This window comes from Lepidochelys olivacea (assembly GCF_965140295.1).
Source record: "Lepidochelys olivacea isolate rLepOli2 genome assembly, chromosome: 4".
Lineage (NCBI taxonomy): Eukaryota > Metazoa > Chordata > Testudines > Cheloniidae > Lepidochelys > Lepidochelys olivacea.
The window spans coordinates 136,972,714-136,996,472 of NC_140414.1; the positions used below are offsets into that span (position 1 = coordinate 136,972,714).

The window sequence follows — 23,759 nt, forward strand, 5'->3', positions numbered from 1 at the left end:
AAAGAAAAATGAATTAATGTTATATGCATGTATATAGAAACAGCTAACAACTATCTAATAACACATATATTAAATTCTCAGCCCATCTAGCACATTTCCATATATCAAATGTGTCAACTACCTAGAGAGGAGAAGTTACTAGCACATCACTCTTGAGTCAATCTTTACCACTCACTTTCCTCAAATATCCCTTCTCCAGGCAGGTTAGCAAGTCTCTCTGAATCTTTCAGGATGTTTAATCTCCAGGTCTGATCTTCTCAGTATCAGCCTTTCATTAAAATCTGAGTTGTTCTCTTGTTCCTTGACAGTTTCTCTTTTTTGTGTTGATGATAAAGGATCAGTCAGATGGGAAATGCCAGAGTCCACCTCAATAGTCAGTGTATTGGAACTTTTTGGAACTACTCATAGATCCCGTCCATTATGTTGAAATGTGTCCCCCGGGTCTGCCTGGACTACATAAGACCTTGGATGCAGCTTTTCTTTAATGGTACCTCTTTGGCCCCAAGTATTAGAGGTGTGATTCCTCAGTCACACTCTATCACCTGGGTTAAGAGAAGAGAGATCATGGACCTTCAGCTTTCATTTCTGATATTCTTTAATCTTCCATATGGTTGCATTGTTATGAGATTTCAGAAGGTTATCAGTAATTGGTAAATTAGATCGGATCCTTTTTCCCATTAACAGCTGATCTGGAGAAAAACCATTCTCTAGGGGTATAATTCAGTAAACCAATAAAGCTTTATGAAAATCACCTCCACAGTCAAAAGTCTTTTTCATAAAGTTTTTTACTGTCTGTATAGACCTTTTCGAAGTCCATTTGATTGGGGGTCATTTGGATCTGATGTTTGTGACGAAAATCCCAATCTATGACAAATTGCCTAAAATCTGCACTGGAAAATTGTGGCCCAGTATCGCTAAAGACTTCATCTGGAATTCCATGTCTGGAGAAGATTCCCTTCATGCCATGACTTACTATTAGTAGTGCACAGTGTGCACATTTCTGGACACACAGAATAATAATCTGTGGCTGTTAAATAATCCTTTGATCGCCAGGTAAATCAGTCAGTGCCAACCTTCTCATAAAGCCTTTGTGGAACTGGATGAGGTCTCAGAGGCTCTGACTGTTGGCATGGCTTATATTTCAAACATGAAAAACAGTTTCGTACCACATTAGCGATGTCATGATTGATCTGCAGCCAATACAGCACCTGTTGTGTGCGTTGTTTGCACTTCTCAATTCCTAAATGACCCTCATGGATCTTTGGTAGCTTTTCTTTTGGGGGCTCATTGGAATTACAACCTTACTGCCCTTGAAAAATCACTCCAACTATCAGAGTAAGTTCATGTCTGCAGTTCCAGTAGTCTCTTATACTTGGACAGAAACGGCTTATTTCTTCCAGACACACTTTAATTATCACTTTTTTAAGGATTCCCAAAGATTCATCTTTCTCCATTTCCACTCTTATTTGTTGTAATTTTCTGTTAGCTCTACAATCAGATCTACATAGGCTTGCCTCTCTGTCTCCCAAGCCTTCTCTGATTTTGTGGGAGCCACTGCTCTGGAAAGTGCATCTGGATGGGCATGTAGGTCACAATCAGATCATACTTTTGCAGCTTTATCATCATTCTTTGAATCCTTAAGGTACAATCATTTAGAAGTTTGCTAAATAATACTCTTAGGAGCTTGAGGTCCATTTTAACTTCCACTGTCTGTCGATAAATATACTTACTGAATCTCTCACAGGCAAACAATATTCCTAAAAACTCCTTCTTGATCTGTGCATATCTGATTTTTGCCTCAGTCAGTGATTTGGATGTATATGCCATTGGTTGCCAACAGTCCTCAGGCTTCTGAAAAATCTCTGCACCTGACCCAGACTGTGAAGCATCTGCTGAAATTTTAATAGACCTTCCTGGTGCATAGAACTTCAACACTGGTACTTGTATCAGTTGTTGTTTTAAACATTCCCATGATTCCTCCTGTTCTGCACCCCAACACCATTCATTTTTATTCTCTAGGAGTTTTCTCAAAGGCACTGCTTTGATAGATAGATTAAGTATAAATTTTCCAAGATAGTTAATCATTCCTGGAGCACATGACTTACGAGGAGAGGCTGAGGGAACTGGGATTATTTAGTCTGCAGAAGAGAAGAATGAGGGGGGATTTGAGAGCTGCTTTCAACTACCTGAAAGGGGGTTCCAAAGAGGATGGATCTAGACTGTTCTCAGTGGTGGCAGATGACAGAACAAGGAGTAATGGTCTCAAGTTGCAGTGGGGGAGATCTAGGTTGGATATTAGGAAAAACTTTTTCACTAGGAGGGTGGTGAAACACTGAAATGTGTTACCTAGGAAGGTGGTGGAATCTCCTTCCTTTGAGGTTTTTAAGATCAGGCTGGACAAAGCCCTGTCTGGGATGATTTAGTTGGGGATTGGTCCTGCCTTGAGCAGGGGGTTGGATTTGATGACCTCCTGAGGTCCCTTCTAACCTTTATATTCTATGATTCTATGATTCCCAGGAACCGCTGGACATCTTTCTCTGACTGGGGATGTGGCATCATTTCAATGACTGAAATCTTCCTCTTATCAGATTTTACACTTTCATTGGAAATAATGTCCCCCAAAAAAGTCAGTTCTGTAACCCCTAAAACACATTTCTCCCTATTTAGTTTGAGGTTTGCAGCTCTAGTTGTATCCAGGACATCTCAAAGTCTATGACTGTGCTCCTTTTTCATTGAGCCCTGTCTGGGATGATTTAGTTGGGGATTGGTCCTGCCTTGAGCAGGGGGTTGGATTTGATGACCTCCTGAGGTCCCTTCTAACCTTTATATTCTATGATTCTATGATTCCCAGGAACCGCTGGACATCTTTCTCTGACTGGGGATGTGGCATCATTTCAATGACTGAAATCTTCCTCTTATCAGATTTTACACTTTCATTGGAAATAATGTCCCCCAAAAAAGTCAGTTCTGTAACCCCTAAAACACATTTCTCCCTATTTAGTTTGAGGTTTGCAGCTCTAGTTGTATCCAGGACATCTCAAAGTCTATGACTGTGCTCCTTTTTCATTGAGCCCCAAATGATGATGTCATGAATTAAGGTGTCAACACCATTAATATGTTCATAGATCATATGTATGGTTTGGTGGTATGCTGCTGGTGCTGAAGTTATGCCAAAGACTAAGTGTAAAAATCTGTATCTTCCAAATGGGGTATTAAATGTGCACAGCTTTGAGCTTTCTTCAGTTAATTTTAGCTGCCAAAACCCTGAGAATGCATCTAATTTACTGAAATATTGAGCATTTTCAAATAGAGTCATAATCTCTTCTTGGTTGGTAGTTTGAAATGTTTTCTTTTTACAGCCTTGTTGAGGTCTCTGGGATCTAAATATATGCGTAACTGGCCATTACTTTTTTCTACTTGGGAGCTCACCCATTCTCTTGACTCCTCAATTTTTTGTATTACTTGCATTGATTTCATCCTTGGAAGCTCAGCCTTCGCTTGATCTTGAAGTGCAAATGGCAGCTTTCTACATGGACAGTAAACTGGAGGGACCTGCTTGTTTATCCAGATTGTATGTTCACCCGGAAAGTAACCCAATCCTTGAAACATGGCAGGATATTCCCAAAAGAGTGGGTCATAGCCAGGTTCAGTATGATCTTGTAGCAAGAGCACTCATCTTACCAGATTGAGTTACTCAGATGCAGTCAGGCCTCAATCAGTGTCACCTTCTTTGGCACTACAATGAACAGAAGCCTGCACAAGGTGTTTTTATGGCTGATGCTGGCAATGCACCTCCCCTTCACTAGTATATTTGTTCCAGAATAACCACTTACTTTTATTTTTGTTGTTCCCAGTTTTGGTCCTATTTTCTGTCTCTCATAATCTTTGTCAGATAGAATATTGACCTGAGCTCCTGTGTCCAGTTTCAGTAGAATAATTGTTCCATTCATTGTCACAGGCAGTATCCAAACCCTCTCATCAGGCTTGCTAGATCTATGTAAAACTCCTCAACCAGATTGTCTTTTTAACTGAGTGCACTTGATTTTTCTCCATTTGGGATCTGCAGCATTTTGCTAAATGATTATTTCCCCCACATTTATGACAGAGTTTCCAAAGGCAACACATTGTTTGGAGACATGTTGTGATCCACACCTTCCACATAACCATCTGTACCCAGTCTTCCCCCAGCAGTGGTTTTCATCATAAGTGGTTCTACTTTCTGATTTGACCTATTCTGGTTATATTCTTTAGTGCTTAGACATGGATAACCTCTTCTGGTGAATTCAGCTCTTTGGCTTGTGCTTTCACAGTTTCTGCGGCCCTGCATGTTTGGAGAGATTCCTCTGAAATTAAATCTTCATGGAGCAGTGTCTCTCTTAACACATTGTCTTTAATGCCACAAATGATTCTGTCTCTGACCAGAGATGCTGTCAATTCACAGGTTTTACTGAGTTTCCTTAATTCTATGACATATTGCTCCATGGTATCATAAGTTTTTTGCATGCATGAAAAAAAATGTCTCTCTCAAAGGTTTCGTTCCTTTTTGGCATGAAATGGTCCTCAAATGTAGTCACCATTTCATTTAACTTCATGCTTTCAACTTCTTCTAACTGAAAGTTTTTAGAAATATCCAATGTTCCCTCCCCAACAACATGTAAAAAGATAGATGATTTCACTTTATTATTTTTCCTCTGCCCCCTATGGCTGCTAAATACAATTCAGATTTCTGTCTGAATTTTTTCTGCGACATTGCTTGACAATTGAGAGTTGTAGACTGGCAGGAAGTTGCAACGCATACATCTGTGGCTTCTTCCCCACTCCACCCCCTTGGGCTAGTTAAGTTACTATTGTCCTCTGCAAATATATGCAAAAGCCTCTGTGCTCCACAAGCTTCTCTGGTGCCTTCCTTTGTCTCTGCTTTCAGTTGCAAACACACGCGTTAACTTCAGAATGACCACGGGAAGTGGGTAGGGGAGGCTGGGGAAGGCTGTGCTTCCTCAAACAGCCAGGCATGGCCCCGCCCACACTCCGCCCCCAGGGCCCCGCTTCAGCAGTGCCGCTGGGCTCCAGGGGCTGGGGCCACACCTCCCACCTTCCCGGGGCTGGGGGGGGCTGCGGCGGTGTCACGTGCTCTCCCTCCCCGTGCTCTGGGGCTGGGGGGGCCTGGAGTGGCACTGCACGCTCTCCCTCGCAGCACTCCGGGGCTAGGGTGGGGACTGGCGGCCGTGGTTGGGGGGCACTGTGGGCACTAGCCAGCCTGGAGCGGGGACTGGTGGCCTAGTTGGGGGGCTCTGCGTTCTGGGGTGCACGGAAGGGGCAGGGCCTCGGCTGGAAGGGCGGGGCTGGGGGCTAGCCTCCCCTAGCCAGCGGTTCATGCGCTGCCCGTGATGACTGCAGTTTCCTTCTCATTCAGCGCTTGTGACACCATGTAACAATCTTGGGTTTCATTAAGTAACAAACCAGTGACTGAGGAAGGTATAAAACTTTAATAAAACAAACTGGACAGCCTCTCTGGTGAACTGCTGCACACAGCCAGGCGGTGTTCCCACCCCCTGCCTCCAGAACACATCTCCAAATCCCCACACTCACAGCACAGTCTCTTCTGAGAGAGCGTCTCTAAATCACAATATTTAATAAAAATATCTCTACAGGGACCATGTCTTCCTGGGTGTTGGCCTGGTTGGGGCCTTTGAATATCACTGCAATATAAACAAACTGGAGCTGAGTGCAAAATGCAAGCTCTTTCCTCCATGGAAGATGTAATCCAGCCGGGGAGCTAGGCTCATAGGGAAGAATGGGGGCATGAGAGACCATGAATTACAATTCCCTGAGGCACTGTGGTGTTGCAGACAGAGGCAGATATTAAATTCAACCCAAAATGAAATGTTTAGATTTTCTAGATGGAAAATTCTAGCAAAAGTGATCTTCTCCCATGACAAATTTCAATTTAGACACATCCCCATTTTCAGACGGGAAAAATGTCTTTGAAATTTTCTGAGCAGCCCTAACAATAACTAATTGTGTACTATCCAGGCACACACATACTTCACACAGCAGAAAGTACAAGGGGAAATTTCAAGTAATGTCATGGCAGGAAGCCTCAATATATTTTTCTTTCCAAATTTGCTTGACATATGCCAGCTAAGATTGTACCGGAGGTTATATATACGGGGCCTGAGTCTCCACTGATGTAAATTGATCTAGTTCCGTTGCAGTCAATAAAGTTATACAAGCTTCCACCAGCAGACAATTTGACCCAAACTTTCAAAGAGGTTAACAGTGGTGCAAAATATGAATTCTCTCATTGGTCGCACTGTATGTTTGGTTCAGAGGCTGTCCAGCTATTTTTGTAATTTAAAACAGTTTCAGGCTACATATGAGTTGGAGAATGACACAATGTGTGCTAACCATGTCTAACTGAAATGGGAAAAAATTCAGACTCTCACATTGCATTCAGAACAGTTTATTTTGCTTGCATAACCTAACAGCAGAAGGGATGATGTTTCCCAAAAATGTTATAACTAGGAAATGAAGTATATCAAAACGAATCCAGTGCATTACACCACCAATGATTGTGATAGCTTTTCATTACTAGGAACATGAATATTTGGCAACTGATTTGCAATAGCTTGAGAGGGAGAAGTGTATAACACGTACAGAGATACTGTGATTATAGGGCATGCATACTGTAAAATCTGTATCTGTAACATAGCTCTGTGCAACCCATGCTAACACATTGTGGGTCTTTGTCCCCCTCTCATGTCTACACCATGTATAGTGGTTTGAGGTTGCTGCTGTCTTTGAGCTAAAGAGCTGGTTCATTAGTTCAGATCATAGATGCTTATGCCTTTTAGAGGCAGAAGTCCAGAACTGAATTCTAACAGATGGCCCTGGCTGGGGTGAAAGTACATTTGGTGGTATCATTCTAGGGTGGGATTTTCAAAAGCACTTAAAGGAAGCGAGATGCCCGATTCACCTTTGAATTGGGTACCTAACTCCAGTAGGCACTTTTGAGAATCCCTCCCCTACTGCTCATTCCCTCTGCAAGTCATCAGCAGTCCACAGTAGGATTCCACTGAGAAGTTAAGGCAGGAAGCAATAATGTCTAACATTCTGGGTTATCGCCCAATATTCTGGCTAGGTCAAGGAGGAAGAGTCTGATTTAATCAAATTAGGGACACTCTTTTTAAACAGTTTTGATCGGAAAAAATAATTTCCATTTTTATCATGTCAATAACCATAGGGGGGAAACAATGTAGAAATACCTGACTGACTGAGGTATTTTTCATCTACACAATAACTTCCTGCTAATTCCGGCTACACATACATTTTCTTCTGATCATATGGTATTGAAAATGACTTGAAAGAAAACACCCACCACACCCCCTCCTTTCCCTGCCTGGTTTGGTGAATGAGGTCATTAAAAAGAAACATGAAAAACTTTCAAACAAGCCCTGAATTTTTATGCTGTGATGGCACTATCAGAGCGGCTTGAGCATATATAAAATCTATTAATGTAGTGAGTGTGCTTATTAAATCTTCCAAAGGATTTTCCCCCTAGTCATTATAATTGAAGAGACTTCAATATAACACTTACATGCCAAGAATCACAGATGATCTAGTATAATGTAGCCTAATAAATCCTTTCTAATGTAGGCAGTTTGTGGCAAAGTTACACTCAGTCTCTGCAGAGGTGTCTCTCGTCACTGACACAGCATTTGCTGAAGTGGAGTGTGGTATATGCATCCAATGCTAGTCACGCAGCACCTGTTTGGAGGAGATACTTCCAAACCCACTCAAACAAATGCTTCTCTAGAGGAACAGCACAAGTATTGGAATGTTACTGACACAGGCATGTAAAGCATCTGTCTCTAAATTATATTAGACACACAGAAAAATCACTCCCTTCTAGGGCCCAGATCATGCACCCACAAGATTTTCCAAAATGAATAAGGATTTTGGACGCAGTTTAAAGGGACATGATTTTCAGAGGGTTGGTTCTTATCAGGGACCATGGTTTTTTTTTCTGTTTGTACAGTGCCTTATCCATAACTGGCGCTCTTTGGTATTATTGCAATATAATAATAACAATACTCAGCCCTTTCTGAAAAATCACATCCCTTTGAAGCTTCCCAAGTTTAGCAGCAAAAACAAAAAAATGGAGACATCCAAAGTCACTCATCACTTTGGAAAATCTTGGTCTGAATGCAGGATCTGGGCCTTAGAAGGGAGTTCTGTGTATGTGCATATATGTATATGCAATATAATCTAGACGCAGTGGTTCTCAAACTTTTGTACTGGTGACCCCTTTCACACAGCAAAGCCTCTGAGTGCGAACCCCCCCTTATAAATTAAAAAAAAATGTTTTTATGTATTTAAGACCATTATAAATGCTGGATGCAAAGTGGGTTTTGGGGTGGAGGCTGACAGCTCGTGACCCCCCCCCCATGTAATAACCTCATGACCCCTTGAGGGGTCCTGACCCCCAGTTTGAGAACCCCTGATCCAGAGGCTGTGCTCTGCTTTACTGCCCATGTGTCAGTGATGTTCCATATACTTATCTTGGGCTGGAGGCTTGCCTTTAACCTCAAAGAAACCAGGACTGGGTCCTGGAAGAATGTGTCTTCTCCACCTATGTGAAGGCCCCCACCCCACCTCTCCCACACATTACTTCCACTCCCCAGGGGTCTCCAACCCTATAACTTATTACACACAGCTTGTTCAGAGTAACAGAGGCAGTGTAAATTGCAGTATACAATAAATGCTTTCTTTCTGAATCAGTAATTAGTGACAAAAAATAATCCGCATTGAGTGCATTATTGCAGGGCACAAGGGTATAGTTAATATAGTGTGAACTTTGAGCTGTAATTTGTTTCATAAAGGAAAAAAAAAAAACACCTTACCTCCAGTGAAGTTTTGCTAGATATACAATGGCTTTAGCATTGCCGCTGTTCGCTCAGCTGCCACGTGAGTCACTGACATTTCTTGACTTCAAGAAGCTTCTGTCATTAAAAGATGAAAAACAATCATTGTGTAGGGAGAAGAAAAGGAGTGAAAGGTGGGCTTGTTTAGTTAATTTTCAAAAGCTAAATTAAAACTGAGCCTTTCTGAAAGGGCAGCATTCTCTCAGCCCACACCGCCTTTGTGCTGAGAAAGTTTGATCAATTCGCCTTGTAGCTCACAGATCTTTCACTGAATCACTCTACCCACTTCTGAAATGGAAGAAATTACATGCTCAGAGAATAATGGGAAGTGGAACTTGTTAAATTCCATGGGCCTACAGCCTTCTTTAGTGAATTGTCTGCCCTTTTGCTTCAAATCGGTTTATTGAAGGTCAATACAAACAATGTAGAAATTGGTTTTGTTTGTAAACAGCTTATAGTTTATTATTTATAAGATTGCAATAACTGACCTGGGAACCCCCCCGAAAAGTTTCAGGGCACTCAGAAATGATCCTGTTTTGAAGCCAAAAGCTGCAAAATAATTTTACAGGTTTCAAGTGAAATTAGACCCTTTTCACCAACTGCCAATGAAATATGAAAAAGCTCAAGTTTTGCGGGGCAGGGAGTTCACTTGTGAATATCTCAAATGAGCCTATAAGTGAAGCAGAAACTGATAATAAACAAACAAAGACAACAAAGACTCAGTGTGCTTGAATTTGCATGTGTGTGTGTGTGTGTGTGTGTGTGGCTGTTGTATCAAAGGTTGCTGTTCTCCAGCTGTAGCTTAGACAACCAAGGTGGCTGAGGAAGGCAATCCCTGCTCCCCAGCCTCAGCCACATTGGGCTCTGACTTGATTTCAATGCTGGATGACAAATATGAGGAAAAATAGAATTCCTGCTCATCCCCCTCTCTGGAGCCTCTCTCTCCTGGCTCCCTATATAAGAGAGAAACCATAGATGGAGAAGGGGTGGTGTTTGTCTTGGTCATGACTTACATTTCCTTCCTTCTCATTCAGTGGGCATTTTGCTATTAATTTTGGGAGAAAAATCAAACAAAGAGAGCTGCATTTGGTGTTAGGTAGTGGTTAGATCAGATGAGTGGGAGCCAGGACTTTTGAATTCTACTCTGAGCTCTGTCTGTACATGGGCAAGTCTCTTAACCTGTTCTCATGCTTCAAGGCATAAACTAAACTCTTGCTAGCAGGGGCCAGGAAGAAACTCTCCCTCAGCTTCTACAGTGGGGTTTCTTGCACTTCCTTCAAAGCATCTAGCACTGGATAGAGACAGTGTACTGGGCTAGATGAACCATGGGTCTGATGCAGTAGGACAATTCCTATGTTCCTTGAAACTTTTGAATCCTGTCTACAAAACTTAAAGAACATTTCTCTACCTCATTCATTTAGGGCAGTGGTTCTCAATCAAGGGTATGTGCACCCCTTCGGGGTATGCAGAGGTCTTCCAGGGGGTACATCAACTCATCTTGATAGTTGCCTAGTTTTAAAAAAGGCTACATGAAAAGTACTAGCAAAGTCAGTTCAGACTAAAATTGCATACAGACAATGACTTGTTTATACTGTTCTATATACCACATCAGTGTTTCTCAACCTGGAGTTCACAGTTTATTTTATAATTTTATGGTAAAAATGAGAAAGTAAGCATTTTTTCAGTAATAGGTGTGCTGTGACACTTTTGTATTTTTATGTCTGATTTTGTAAGCCAGTAGTTTCCAAGTGAGGTGAAACTTGGGGTATGAAAGACAAATCAGACTCCTGAAAGGGTACAGCAGTCTGGAAAGGTTGAGAACCACTGATTTAGAGTATGTCTACACTGCAGCTGAGGATATGCCTCCCAGCACAGGTAGACATGTGCTAGCTTTGCTCAAGCTAGTGTGCTAAAAATAGAATTGTGGCTGTTCCATCATGGGCGTCAGGAGGGGCTATCCATTCGAGTATGGGTGGGTAGGCCTGTGCAGCGCCCCATGATGCAACATCCACACTGCTGTTTTTAGCATGATAGCTTAAGCAGAGCTAGTGCATGTCTGTCTATCTGGGCTGGGAGGCTCACTCCAAGCTGCTGGGCGGAGATACCTTTAGGAACCAAAACCAAAGGGCATTTTGGTCATTAGCAAGGCCACTCCTTTCAGAAGACAGGGAGCCCACTCCCACTCCCCAAACAAGTATACTACAGGAGCTCAGGGATAAGATACATCAGCATAGTCACATGTGCTCTTCTTCCCTGGATGATTTCCTGATGATCTTACAATGCATGGTAATATTACACTGCTTTCAAGAGATCTCAACTTTGAGTGCACTGATGTGCAGTGTAAAGATTCAATAGGCTCTGAGATAGGGTGACCAGATGTCCCGATTTTATAGGGACAGTCCTAATATCCAGGTCTTTGTTTCATATAGGTGCCTATTACCCTGCATCCCTGTCCTGATTTTTCACACTTGTTATCTGGTCTCCCTACTCCAGGATGAGATTGAAAGAAAGATGATGGTCATGTGGTCAAAGCACTGAACTCAGGAGACTTGGGCTCAGTTTGTGCCTCTGCCCCAAACTTTCTGGGAGATATTCAGCCACCTAGGCATTTAGAGCCCACCTCTTTCTATGGAGTTGAGTGGGCTTTGATTTGGTCCTTATCTCTGTACCTCAGTTCCCCACTGTAAAACGGGGATAATGATACTTTGTTCCTGCCCCCCCTTGTCTATCTTGTCAATTTAAATTATAAACTGTTCAGGGCAGGAACAGTCTCTCACCTTGTGTTTCTATAGTAACCCGAACAATGAGGCCCTGCTCTTGGCTGGGACCTCTGGGTAGTGCTGTTTACAACTAGTAATCAGATCTTGGCCAGAGCTACCAGGCTTGGATGCAGGTCTGAACTCTCCCTATGTCACTGTTATTTATGTTCAGTAGTACCAACAGGGCAGAGTATGCTTTCCAGCACAGACAGTCATGAGTACTATCTACAGGGGCATTTGGCACCAGGTCTCAAGTTGCAGTGGGGAAGGTCTCAACTGTATATTAGTGAAACACTATTTCACTAGGAGGGTGGTGAAGCACTGGACTGGGTTACCTAGGGAGGTGGTGGAATCTTCATCCTTAGAGGTTTTTAAGGCCCAGCTTGACAAAGCCCTGGCTGGGATGATTTAGTTGGGGTTGGTCCTGCTTTGAGCAGGGGATTGGACTAGATGACCTCCTGAGCTCTCTTCCAACCCTAATCTTCTGATTCTATGAGTCAGGTGCTTTGTTCAGGTTCATCCATCTCTATCTCTGAGTCATATTGCTTCTTTGGAAATACACAAGTGTTCAGCATCCCAGTTTGCTCTCTTTTCCTCTTGAGTCAGGTTTGAACTTCTTTCCTCCTTTGCTATTTCTCCTTCTCATGTTGATAAATGGCCGGCACATTTCCATAAATTAGTGAATTGCTCGTCTATTATGATGGATAGCCCATTTAGTCATGGCATTGATTCAAATCTTTTCCTTCCTGATGCTTGAAATAATTCCAGTTTCCACAATCTTCTTCTAAGTTTTACTGCTGTGCAGCATTAATACTGAAATCAATCTTGATTTACATTTTTCTCTTTTCCAGGTGTTTTAGCTGGAGGCTCAAAACAGCATCTCTTCAGAGATGAGTGAAAGGATTTTCCACTGTAGAGCTACAGATCTGCATTCCAAGGTGGAAGACTTTTCTTAATATGACATACAGGCTGGAAAAGCATTACCTAATTCTCTACATGTATAGAATGTGTTTAATAGTGACTCACTAAGACCTACTATTTGTTAGAAATATTAAACTTATTTTAAAATATATTGATTAATATGTAATCCATGGAACACTGAGCAGCCACATGCCCCCTTTTTCCATATCTGTCATCTGTATAAGTCTACTCCTTTCTTCAAATTTATTTTAAAAGAACCCACCCCAAGATATCAAACCTCTCCAGTTGCCTAATAGCACAACTTTTCTTCTCCACAGAAACAAGGCCATAAAGCACTGAAGCAGGGATCGACAACCTTTGGCATACGGCCCATCAGGGAAATCCGCTGGCGGGCCGGGCCGGTTTGTTTACCTGCAGCGTCTGCAGGTTCGGCCATTCGCAGCTCCCACTGGCCACGGTTCACCATTCCAGGCCAATGGGGGCTGCAGGAAGCGGCGTGGGCCGAGGGATTTGCTGGCTGCCACTTCCTGCAGACCCCATTGGCCTGGAATGGTGAACCGGGGCCAGTGGGAGCTGTGATCTGTCAAATGTGCGGACACTGCAGGTAAACAAACCGGCCCGGCCCGCTAGTGGATTTCCCTGATGGGCCGCATGCCAAAGGTTGTCGATCCCTGCACTAAAGGAAACTCATGCTACCACATGTAACTCTGACCAACTGGCCTTTGTGGTTGGCAAATGCTAGCCTGTAGCACCTGAGCCCTATATAAACAGAAATAGCCAATGGACTCTTTGAACAAATAAATCTTCTGCACGCCTGTGAACAGGATATAGTCTACCTACTGATAAAAAAACTAAAGACCAGACCAGCCATCTATCATCCTGTGTCTAATCTCCCATTCCTAATTAAGATCATTCAGAAGTTAGCAAATTAGCAATCACAAGTAACATCTAACCGCTGCTAACACGCTGGACCTTTCCCAAGATGGATTTCCATCTGATTATGGCCAAGAGTGTATAGTAAATGATCTTCTTGCCTGGGACAGTGGGAAAACACTCATATTCACATTCCTAGATCTCTCCACAGACCTCAGAGCTTGGGCCAACAGCAATGCATTGAGCTGCTTTAGTTCCTACCTCTGAGGCCATTTTAAGGGGGTCAAAATGGGCTGCCAGATCCAGGGCAGTCACTTGTCAAGTTTTGCAAGGCTCAATGCTGTCTCCCTCTGTCTTTCAATTTCTATGTACAACCCATGGGAGAGACCCAGAGACAGCTTGAGGGAAAATATGTGGGCATCACTCAGCTTCACACCTCCTTCACGTACAATGCAGGTGGCACTATCTCCGCCAGCTGTCCCAGGGTCTAGGAGATCTGGGCCTAGATTAGGAGACAGTGGCTGAACTGTAATTTGGGTAATACACAAGTGTTATTGGTAGATGGAGGAAAATGCTATAAGCCCAGCTCCTCAAAGGTATTTAGGTTCCTAACTTCCACTGATTTCAATGAATATAAATACCTTTGAGGACCGGGGCCTAAGGAACTAGCCAACACTATGACACCTCTCTCTTGAGGGTTTCAGTGGGTAGAATTGGTTGGTAGGATTGGTGACAATTACATTGTCAGAGCAAGTTAAAGGGATGCTGTCAATTTAAGAATCACACTTCTATCTGCTTTTTTTTTTTTTTAATACCTGCTATAATTGCAAGTAACACACCAGGTTTCTACAAATGAGAAAGAAACAGAGGGAGGAAAAATTACTTACTTTATGTTTTTGACAGCAATTGTTGTCGAGTCACTTTCATGCCTCCTTCTGCATAGTCAGTTTCCCCTGTCATTTGTGCAGGTCTTTCATGCAGCAACACGTTTGTAATGATAGGAGAAGGTGATTGTAGAGCTAAGAACACGGACAGGAGGATTGCAGGGCAGATTGTGCATCTGAGACTGCTGCTAAATAGTTTTTAAGAACCAGATTTCAAGTTGACAGTGTCCCCTTAAGCACTCAAAATGGCAAAAAGCAATTACTATGGTAAAAAGAGTTGGGCAAGCAAAAACATCACGAAGCATGAAAGCCATCAGGCTACGTGAATTAAATGAACTGGTGTCACATGGAGTGAGTTGGCTTGACAGAATTAAATGTGTTTTGATATAATTTCAGTGGACACAATTTAGGTTTATTTTTAAGAATTGTTTCTATTTTTATCCATTTACATTTTCACAGGTTGTGCAAAATTACAGGTTTTAAGCCTCTTTTTATTTTTATCTATTCAAATGTTCACAGATGCAGGAACTTAAAGGCGGTGGGGGTGGGGTTCAGACAATAATTATGTAATGCCAGTGGACGTCGAGAGTCAAACGGTTAAAGGTGTATAACCACTGAAACACAAGTCGTTAACATCACATGCCGAAATATACAAAGCAGATATCCTTAAATCAAACTCTAAAAGCAGCGTTTTTCTTACTTGTCCTATCTGTAAATTTCAATTCTTATTGATGGAAATATGTTTTCCTTGTTTGTGTGTGTGTGTGTGAAATCGACATTTGCCAATGTCATAAATATAAAGGGAAGGGTAAACCCCTTTGAAATCCCTCCTGGCCAGGGGAAAGCTCCTCTCACCTGTAAAGGGTTAAGAAGCTAAAGGTAACCTCGCTGGCACCTGACCAAAATGACCAATGAGGAGACAAGATACTTTCAAAAGCTGGGAGGAGGGAGAGAAACAAAGGGTCTGGGTCTGTCTGTAGTCGTCTTGGCCGGGGACAGAACAGGAATGGAGTCTTAGAACTTTTAGTAAGTAATCTAGCTAGGTATGTGTTAGATTATGATTTCTTTAAATGGCTGAGAAAAGAATTGTGCTGAATAGAATAACTATTTCTGTCTGTGTATCTTTTTTGTAACTTAAGGTTTTGCCTAGAGGGGTTCTCTATGTTTTTGAATCTAATTACCCTGTAAGATATCTACCATCCTGATTTTACAGGGGGGATTTTCTTTATTTCTATTTACTTCTATTTTTTTATTAAAAGTCTTCTTGTAAAACACTGAATGCTTTTTCATTGTTTTCAGATCCAAGGGTTTGGGTCTGTGGTCACCTATGCAAATTGGTGAGGCTTTTTATCCAACATTTCCCAGGAAAAGGGGGGTGCAAGTGTTGGGAGGATTGTTCATTGTTCTTAAGATCCAAGGGTCTGGGTCTGTAGTCACCTAGGCAAATTGGTGAGGCTTTTTACCAAACCTTGTCCAGGAAGTGGGGTGCAAGGTTTTGGGAAGTATTTTGGTGGGAAAGACGCGTCCAAACAGCTCTTCCCCAGTAACCAGTATTAGTTTGGTGGTGGTAGCGGCCAGTCCAAGGACAACGGGGGGGAATATTTTGTACCTTGGGGAAGTTTTGACCTAAGCTGGTAAAGATAAGCTTAGGAGGTTTTTCATGCAGGTCCCCACATCTGTACCCTAGAGTTCAGAGTGGGGGAGGAACCTTGACAGCCAATAAAAATCGAATCTTTCCAAGCCTAGCAATTAAGACTACCAATTGAATACAGTCAGATGTAACTATCAAGCAGCATCTATTAGCTACAAGAATCAAAGAAACAGGAAGTAAAGAACAGGGCAGTGGAGCCAATCAAAATGGTCAGCTGGCCAAGTAGGTACTAGTTATCCAGGAAGTGAGTTCAGAGGGGGAAAGCAAAGGGATTGTTCAAAAAGACAATCACAATAATAAAGAGTTAAATAACGTGGGTTAAAACTTTGTGGTCAGTGACAGCGGCTCTCAAACTCTCAACAGAAAGATGGCATGTGGTCACCTCAGATCTCATTCAACAGACCACCTTATTAATTGACTGGGCAGCTTCCTCTCCCCTGTGTGATTGCTTGGGCAACTGTCCTTTCCGATTCACAATTGCGTTAACATCCCTATGGCACCCACAATGACTGTTTACATGGGTAAATATTTCACATACTTATAGAATGTTATTTAGCAGATGGAAAGAAGGAGAAAAATCAGCACTGGGTGACAAACCAGCTCTCCACAGACCACACCAGCAAGTTCTCCTTGGTCTACATCTTGGGACCCGCATTGCACAATGTGAGACAAAGATGGTGGTGGGTGTGGGGAGATGACAGCTAGCCTGACACTGGCATTAAAGAAAACCAAAGGCACTTTGAAGAAGAAGTGTTTTCAAGGTGGAGAGGGTAAGGTTGAGGTGGGCCGCTCTAGGGTCTTTAAACGCCAGAATAATTTAGCCTTGAATTTGGCCCACACAACATAATTCATGCAGACACTGGTGCACAGCCTGGCACAGGCATAGAGTGGAGGAAGGTGGCATGACTTGTGTCCCCATATCCCGGGCCTGCCAGAGGCCAGTTCAACCCTTGGCACCGGTTACCGCAGTAACACCCCTAACTTGCACCTGGTTAACTAAGGCCCCTATGGTCCTTGTAGCAGCCAGTAAATAACTGGGGATTGGTTCAATCTGGCCAAACCATCTCCCACTCATCCCCTGGAATGCTCCTGCCCCATGGCCTATTGCTGGAGCCAGTAAGATGACAGATCTGGTACTATAGTAGGTGGGCTGGGCCCTTCTATGATAAAATATTCCCCTGAGGCCATCATGGCTGCTTTGCAGCCTCTTTGAGTGGCTACGCTGGCACAAAGGAGCCACAAGGCAACTATGACTTTGGTTCATAATGTCTAGGCTGTGAGACAATTCAGTGGGAATTACAGGTGCTCACTACCTAGCAGGATTGAGCCCAATAGGCTTGCTTCAGTGTTGCCATAAGGCTGGATAAAGGGGCAGGCATGAACCTCCTCCCTGCCTGTGGGGCATTGCCCTGTTACACCTGGCTCAAAGTTCGCTCTGCCAGCTCTACAGCATCTCCTCAGGAGCCTTATGGGCAGGTGGGGATTGGAGGGCAGGTGAGAGGTGAGCAGGAGGGAGGAGGGAGAGGGCAGGAGAGGGTGTAGCCATATAGGATCTGTGCCTGGTGATTCTGCACTGTTGCAAAGCCCTCTGAGGACCTTTGATGCAGGGGTACAAGTTAGGGTAGGGGCCACACAGACTCCCCAAACCCTCTGAATAGAGGATGCACAAACTGCTTTCCCTCTGCCCTGGAGCTGGTGCATGAATCTGCCCCATTGTGTATAGGAAGCCACTCCATTAAACCCCTCCTACAGAGGCAGATGTGGAGGTATTTGCAAGGTTGGCTGAAAAGGGAGTGCTCTGAGTGAGCAATACCTTTCAACGCTGGTTTGGGTTTCCTGGGAGGATTTACCAAAATAGCCTTCATCTTTTTGGGCTGCCATTAAGTACTTTCTCATTAGAAATTCCTTGTTCCTCCACATACTTGCAAACCTGCAGTGGCTCCACCATGAAGAGACCTTCCTCCCAGCTTTCTTGCCTTCCTTGATTAAGCCCTTTGTTAAAAGTTGAAAACCCAGGCTCTGACTGTCAATGGCACAAGCAATTGCTCTGAGACACGAGATCGATCTGTTCCCCACAAAATAGACTCCAGCAGTGGATGAGGCTTGCCTCAGAGGGTCTTAGATTTGCACATATTCTGAAGAGCAGCTTGAGGGGGAAAAAAACTTCTTAATATCACTCTTTCGGTCAAGTAATACAATGTGCTCTGTTTCCTTAAGATAAAGGATAAACCTGTACAACACAGACCTTTATAATTAGATCCCAGAAGAAGCTCACTACTATAAAACCAGAAAATGGAAGCCAAGGGGTTGATCCTGTAAAATGCTGCCAGGGCAGGGATGTCGATGAGTGCTGTGGGTACTCAACACCTCTCAGCACTGGGATTTAAGGCCAATATGTTCAAACTTTAGTTCCAAAAGTTGGGCACCTAAGTAAAAGTGTGGCACATCCTCTGCCCCCATGGACTTCTTAGCGCCCATAGATGCAAATCATGTAACTCCATCAACTTCAGTAGAAGTTCTCTCTGCCACTGACCTGCAGTCTGGCCTTGGGCAAGTCACCTCACCTGTCTGTGTCTTTATTTCCCCTCCCATCACTAGTCTATTTAACCTAGCTAATGTACTCCCATTTCTGTAGTACCTGAGCACCTCTTAATCTTTTCATAGATTGGTAGAGTTTAAGGCCAGAAGGTCCACACGGGACCATTAGATCATCTAGTCGGACCTCCTGCACAACACAGACCATAATATTTCACCCTGTTTTGTGCCCAACCCTTGTGTCTCACTAAAGCATACCGCTTATAATGGCATCTGTCAAGGTTCCTCCCCCACTCTGAACTCTAGGGTACAGATGTGGGGACCTGCATGAAAAACCTCCTAAGCTTATATTTACCAGCTTAGGTCAAAACTTCCCCAAGGTACAAAATATTACACCCGTTATCCTTGGACTGGCCGCTACCACCACCAAACTAATACTGGTTACTGGGGAAGAGCTGTTTGGACGCGTCCTTCCCCCCAAAATACTTCCCAAAACCTTGCACCCCACTTCCTGGACAAGGTTTGGTAAAAAGCCTCACCAATTTGCCTAGGTGACTACAGACCCAGACCCTTGGATCTTAAGAAGAATGAACAATCCTCCCAACACTTGCACCCCCCCTTTCCTGGGAAATGATGGATAAAAAGCCTCACCAATTTGCATAGGTGACCACAGACCCAAACCCTTGGATCTGAGAATAATGAAAAAGCATTCAGTTTTTTACAAGAAGACTTTTAATAAAAAATAGAAGTAAATAGAAATAAAGAAATCCCCCCTGTAAAATCAGGATGGTAGATTTCTTACAGGGTAATTAGATTCAAAACATAGAGAACCCCTCTAGGCAAAACCTTAAGTTACAAAAAAGATACACAGACAGAAATAGTTATTCTATTCAGCACAATTCTTTTCTCAGCCATTTAAAGAAATCATAATCTAACACATACCTAGCTAGATTACTTACTAAAAGTTCTAAGGCTCCATTCCTGGTCTATCCCTGGCAGAAACCAGCATACAGACAGACACAGACCCTTTGTTTCTCTCCCTCCTCCCAGCTTTTGAAAGTATCTTGTCTCCTCATTGGTCATTTTGGTCAGGTGCCAGCGAGGTTACCTTTAGCTTCTTAACCCTTTACAGGTGAGAGGAGCTTTCCCCTGGCCAGGAGGGATTTCAAAGGGGTTTACCCTTCCCTTTATATTTGTGACACGCCCCCCAAATCTCAGCTAGGGTGAAACACTGGCTGGGATTTCTTCCTGGAGCTCTAGGAAAAACAGAGTTAATAAGACACATGCATCTCTAAATATACTACCAAGTACATAAAGACTAACAATATTTTCCACATCTCAAGGACGATTTTAACCAGTTGACTCTGGGAAACTTTCATGGGAGAGTGCATCAGCCACTTTGTTAGAAGCTCCTGAGATGTGTTGGATGTCGAAATCAAAATCTTGGAGAGCTAAACTCCACCGAAGAAGTTTTTTGTTAGTTTCCTTGACAGTGTGAAGCCACTTCAGTGCAGCATGGTCAGTTTGCAGGTGGAAACGCCATCCCCAAACATATGGGCGTAGCTTTTCCAGAGCGTAGACAATGGCGTAACAGTCTTTTTCAGTGACTGACCAGTTGCTTTCCCTCTCAGACAGTTTTTTGCTGAGAAACACTACAGGGTGGAATTCTTGATCAGGTCCTTTCTGAATTAAAACTGCTCCCACACCACGCTCGGACGCATCTGTGGTTACTAGGAACGGTTTGTCAAAGTTTGGGGCCCTTAGTACAGGGTCAGACATGAGTGTCGCTTTAAGCTTGTTAAAGGCCTTCTGACACTTTCCGGTCCACTGAACAGCATTTGGCTGTTCCTTTTTGGTTAGGTCTGTCAGTGGGGCAGCGATTTGGCTGTAGTGCAGTACAAATCGTCTGTAATAACCAGCCAAGCCTAAGAAGGATTGAACCTGTTTCTTTGACTTTGGGACAGGCCACTTTTGGATAGCATCCACTTTGGCCTGTAGGGGGCTGATAGTTCCTTGACCCAGCTGGTGTCCAAGGTAAGTCACTCTGTTTAGGCCTATTTGACACTTCTTAGCCTTAACAGTTAGTCCTGCCTCCCTTATGCGCTCAAGGACTTTTTGTAGATGTTCCAGGTGGTCTGCCCAGGAATCCGAAAATATGGCCACATCGTCAAGGTAGGCGACTGCATATTCTCCTAATCCCGCTAGGAGACCATCTACAAGTCTTTGGAAAGTGGCGGGTGCATTTCGCAGCCAGAAAGGGAGTACATTAAATTCATACAGCCCGTGATGTGTGATGAAGGCTGACCTTTCCTTGGCAGATTCATCTAGCGGTACCTGCCAGTACCCCTTGGTTAAGTCCAAGGTAGAGATGAACTGGGCCCGTCCCAGTTTTTCTAATAGTTCATCTGTGTGTGGCATTGGATAGTTGTCTGGGCGAGTTACAGCATTTAGCTTACGGTAGTCCACGCAAAAACGTATTTCCCCATCTGGTTTGGGAACTAGAACCACTGGAGATGCCCATGCACTTTCAGAGGGGCGGATTACACCCATCTGTAACATATCCTGGATCTCCCGTTCTATAGCAGTTTTAGCTTGAGGAGACACCCGGTAAGGTTGGACCCTAATTGCGTGAGCATTACCTGTGTCGATGGAGTGGTATGCCCGTTCAGTCAGTCCTGGGGTGGCTGAGAACGTTGGCGCGTAGCTAGTGCACAGCTCCTGGATCTGCTGTCGCTGCATACGCCCAAGGGTCATGGAGAGGTTCACCTCTTCCACACCACCACCACATTTCCCTTCGTAGTAGACACCTTTGGGCCACTCAGCGTCGTCTCCTCTCTGGGCTGTAAACTGACAAACCTTTAATTCTCTGGAATAAAAGGGCTTTAGAGAATTAATATGGTACACCTTAGGCTTTCGGTTGGAGGTGGGGAATGCTATGAGATAATTAACAGCTCCCAGGCGCTCCTGGACCGTGAATGGCCCTTCCCACGATGCTTCCATTTTATGGGCCTGGAGCGCCTTTAAGACCATGACCTGGTCTCCTACTTTGAAGGAACGCTCTCTGGCATGTTTATCATACCAGGCTTTTTGCTCTTTTTGAGCATTCTGTAAGTTTTCTTTAGCAAGGGCTAAAGAGGTTCGGAGGGTGTTTTGTAGGTTGGTTACAAAGTCCAGAATATTAGTTCCTGGAGAAGGTGTAAATCCCTCCCATTGCTGTTTCACCAACTGCAATGGCCCCTTAACCTCACGGCCATATACAAGTTCAAATGGGGAAAACCCTAAACTGGGATGTGGTACAGCTCTGTAGGCAAAGAGCAACTGCTGCAACACTAGGTCCCAATCATTGGAGTGCTCATTTACGAATTTACGTATCATGGCCCCCAAAGTTCCATTAAACTTCTCCACCATGCCATTTGTTTGATGGTGGTAAGGAGTGGCAACCAAGTGATTTACCCCATGAGCTTCCCAAAGGTTTTTCATAGTTCCTGCCAGGAAATTAGTACCTGCATCTGTGAGGATGTCCGAGGGCCAACCTACCCTGGCAAAAATGTCTGCTAGTGCCTGGCACACACTTTTAGCCCTGGTGTTGCTTAGAGCTACTGCTTCCGGCCATCGGGTGGCAAAATCCATGAAAGTCAGTATGTACTGCTTTCCTCTGGGTGTCTTTTTCGGAAAAGGACCCAGAATATCCACAGCTACTCGCTGAAATGGAACTTCAATGATGGGGAGTGGCTGGAGAGGGGCTTTGACCTGGTCTTGGGGTTTTCCCACTCTTTGGCACACCTCACAAGACTGGACATAGGTAGAAACATCCTTGCCCATTCCCTCCCAGTGGAATGATCCCCCCAAACGGTCTTTGGTCCTGTTCATCCCAACATGGCCACTAGGGTTATCGTGGGCTAAGCTCAAGAGCTTGGCCCGGTATTTAGTTGGAACTACCAACTGTCTCTGAGGATGCTAGTCTTCCTGGTGTCCACCAGAAAGAGTTTCCTTGTATAAGAAAAAGTCCTCTTTCTTCAACAAACCTGGATCGATTAGAAGAGCTGAGAGGCGGTGGGTTGCTCCGTGCCGCCATCGAAGCTCTCTGGAGGCTTTCATCTGCTTCCTGTTCGGTCTGGAACTGTTCCCTTGATGCTGGAGACATCAGTTCCTCATTGGATTGTGGACCTAGGCTTGGTCCCTCTGGAAGCGATATAGAGGATGGAGCTGTTTCTGTTGACTGTGAACCGCTCTCCGCTGGTGCACTATGTTGGGATTCAGGCTCCGGCTGAGCCTCTTGGGTAGGGTTACCGGCTGCTGCCAGTTCAGGTTCAGTGGGGCCCTCTGGTGTTGAGGTTGCAAGTACTGGATTCAGTGCTGACACGGGGTCTGGTGTTGGTTGTTCGGCTGGTTCCGGTTCTGGGACTGGTTCCGTCTGGGTCTCTGGGACTGGATCCACTACTGCTGTTGCAGACATTGGCCTGGGGTCCGGGTCCATCACCTCTGACCGGGTCCTGATAGAAGTTTCCGGAACAGAGCTAGGCCTCACGGCTTGTTTAGCCTGGCTGTGGGTGACCGTTCCCACCCTCTTGGCCTGCTTCACATGATTGGCCAAGTCTTCCCCCAACAGCATGGGGATGGGATAATCATCATAGACTGCAAAAGTCCACATTCCTGACCAGCCCTTGTACTGGACAGGCAACTTGGCTGTAGGCAAATTGAAAGAGTTGGACTTGAAGGGTTGAATCGTCACTTGGATCTCTGGGTTGATTAAATTGGGGTCCACTAAGGAAGCATGGATAGCTGACACTTGTGCTCCGGTGTCCCTCCACGCGGTGACCTTCTTCCCGCCCACACTCACCGTTTCCCTCCGCTCCAAGGGTATCTGGGAGGTATCTGGGCCTGTGGACCTCTGGTGTGATTCCGGTGCAATGAACTGTAATCTGTTGGGGTTCTTGGGGCAGTTGGCCTTTATATGCCCCAGCTCGTTACATTTAAAACATCGTCCAGCTGACGGGTCACTGGGGCGAGGTGGGTTGCTGGAGAACGGGGTGGTGGGACGATAAGGGGTCTGGAGGGTTCTTTGGGAGGTAGGTGGGGCTTTGGGCGGCCCCCAGTAATAGGGTGTGGTCTGGGGTGGTCCCTTCCGGTCTCCGCTCCAACTGCGAACAGTTTTCTTCTTCTCTGCCACCTCCACCCATCTGGCTCCAATCTTTCCTGCCTCGATTACAGT

At 44.3% G+C, this 23,759-nt stretch overlaps 1 long non-coding RNA gene across 1 annotated transcript in view; it reads right to left on the reverse strand.

Moving 5' to 3' along the window:
* Positions 1-23,759, reverse strand: part of LOC311520094 — an 89,812-nt gene that overhangs the window by 20,362 nt on the left and 45,691 nt on the right. Inside the window, exon 2 of the long non-coding RNA XR_014711488.1 lies at positions 8,904-9,002. This is a non-coding gene — a long non-coding RNA (uncharacterized lncRNA). The remainder of the gene's footprint in view (positions 1-8,903; positions 9,003-23,759) is intronic.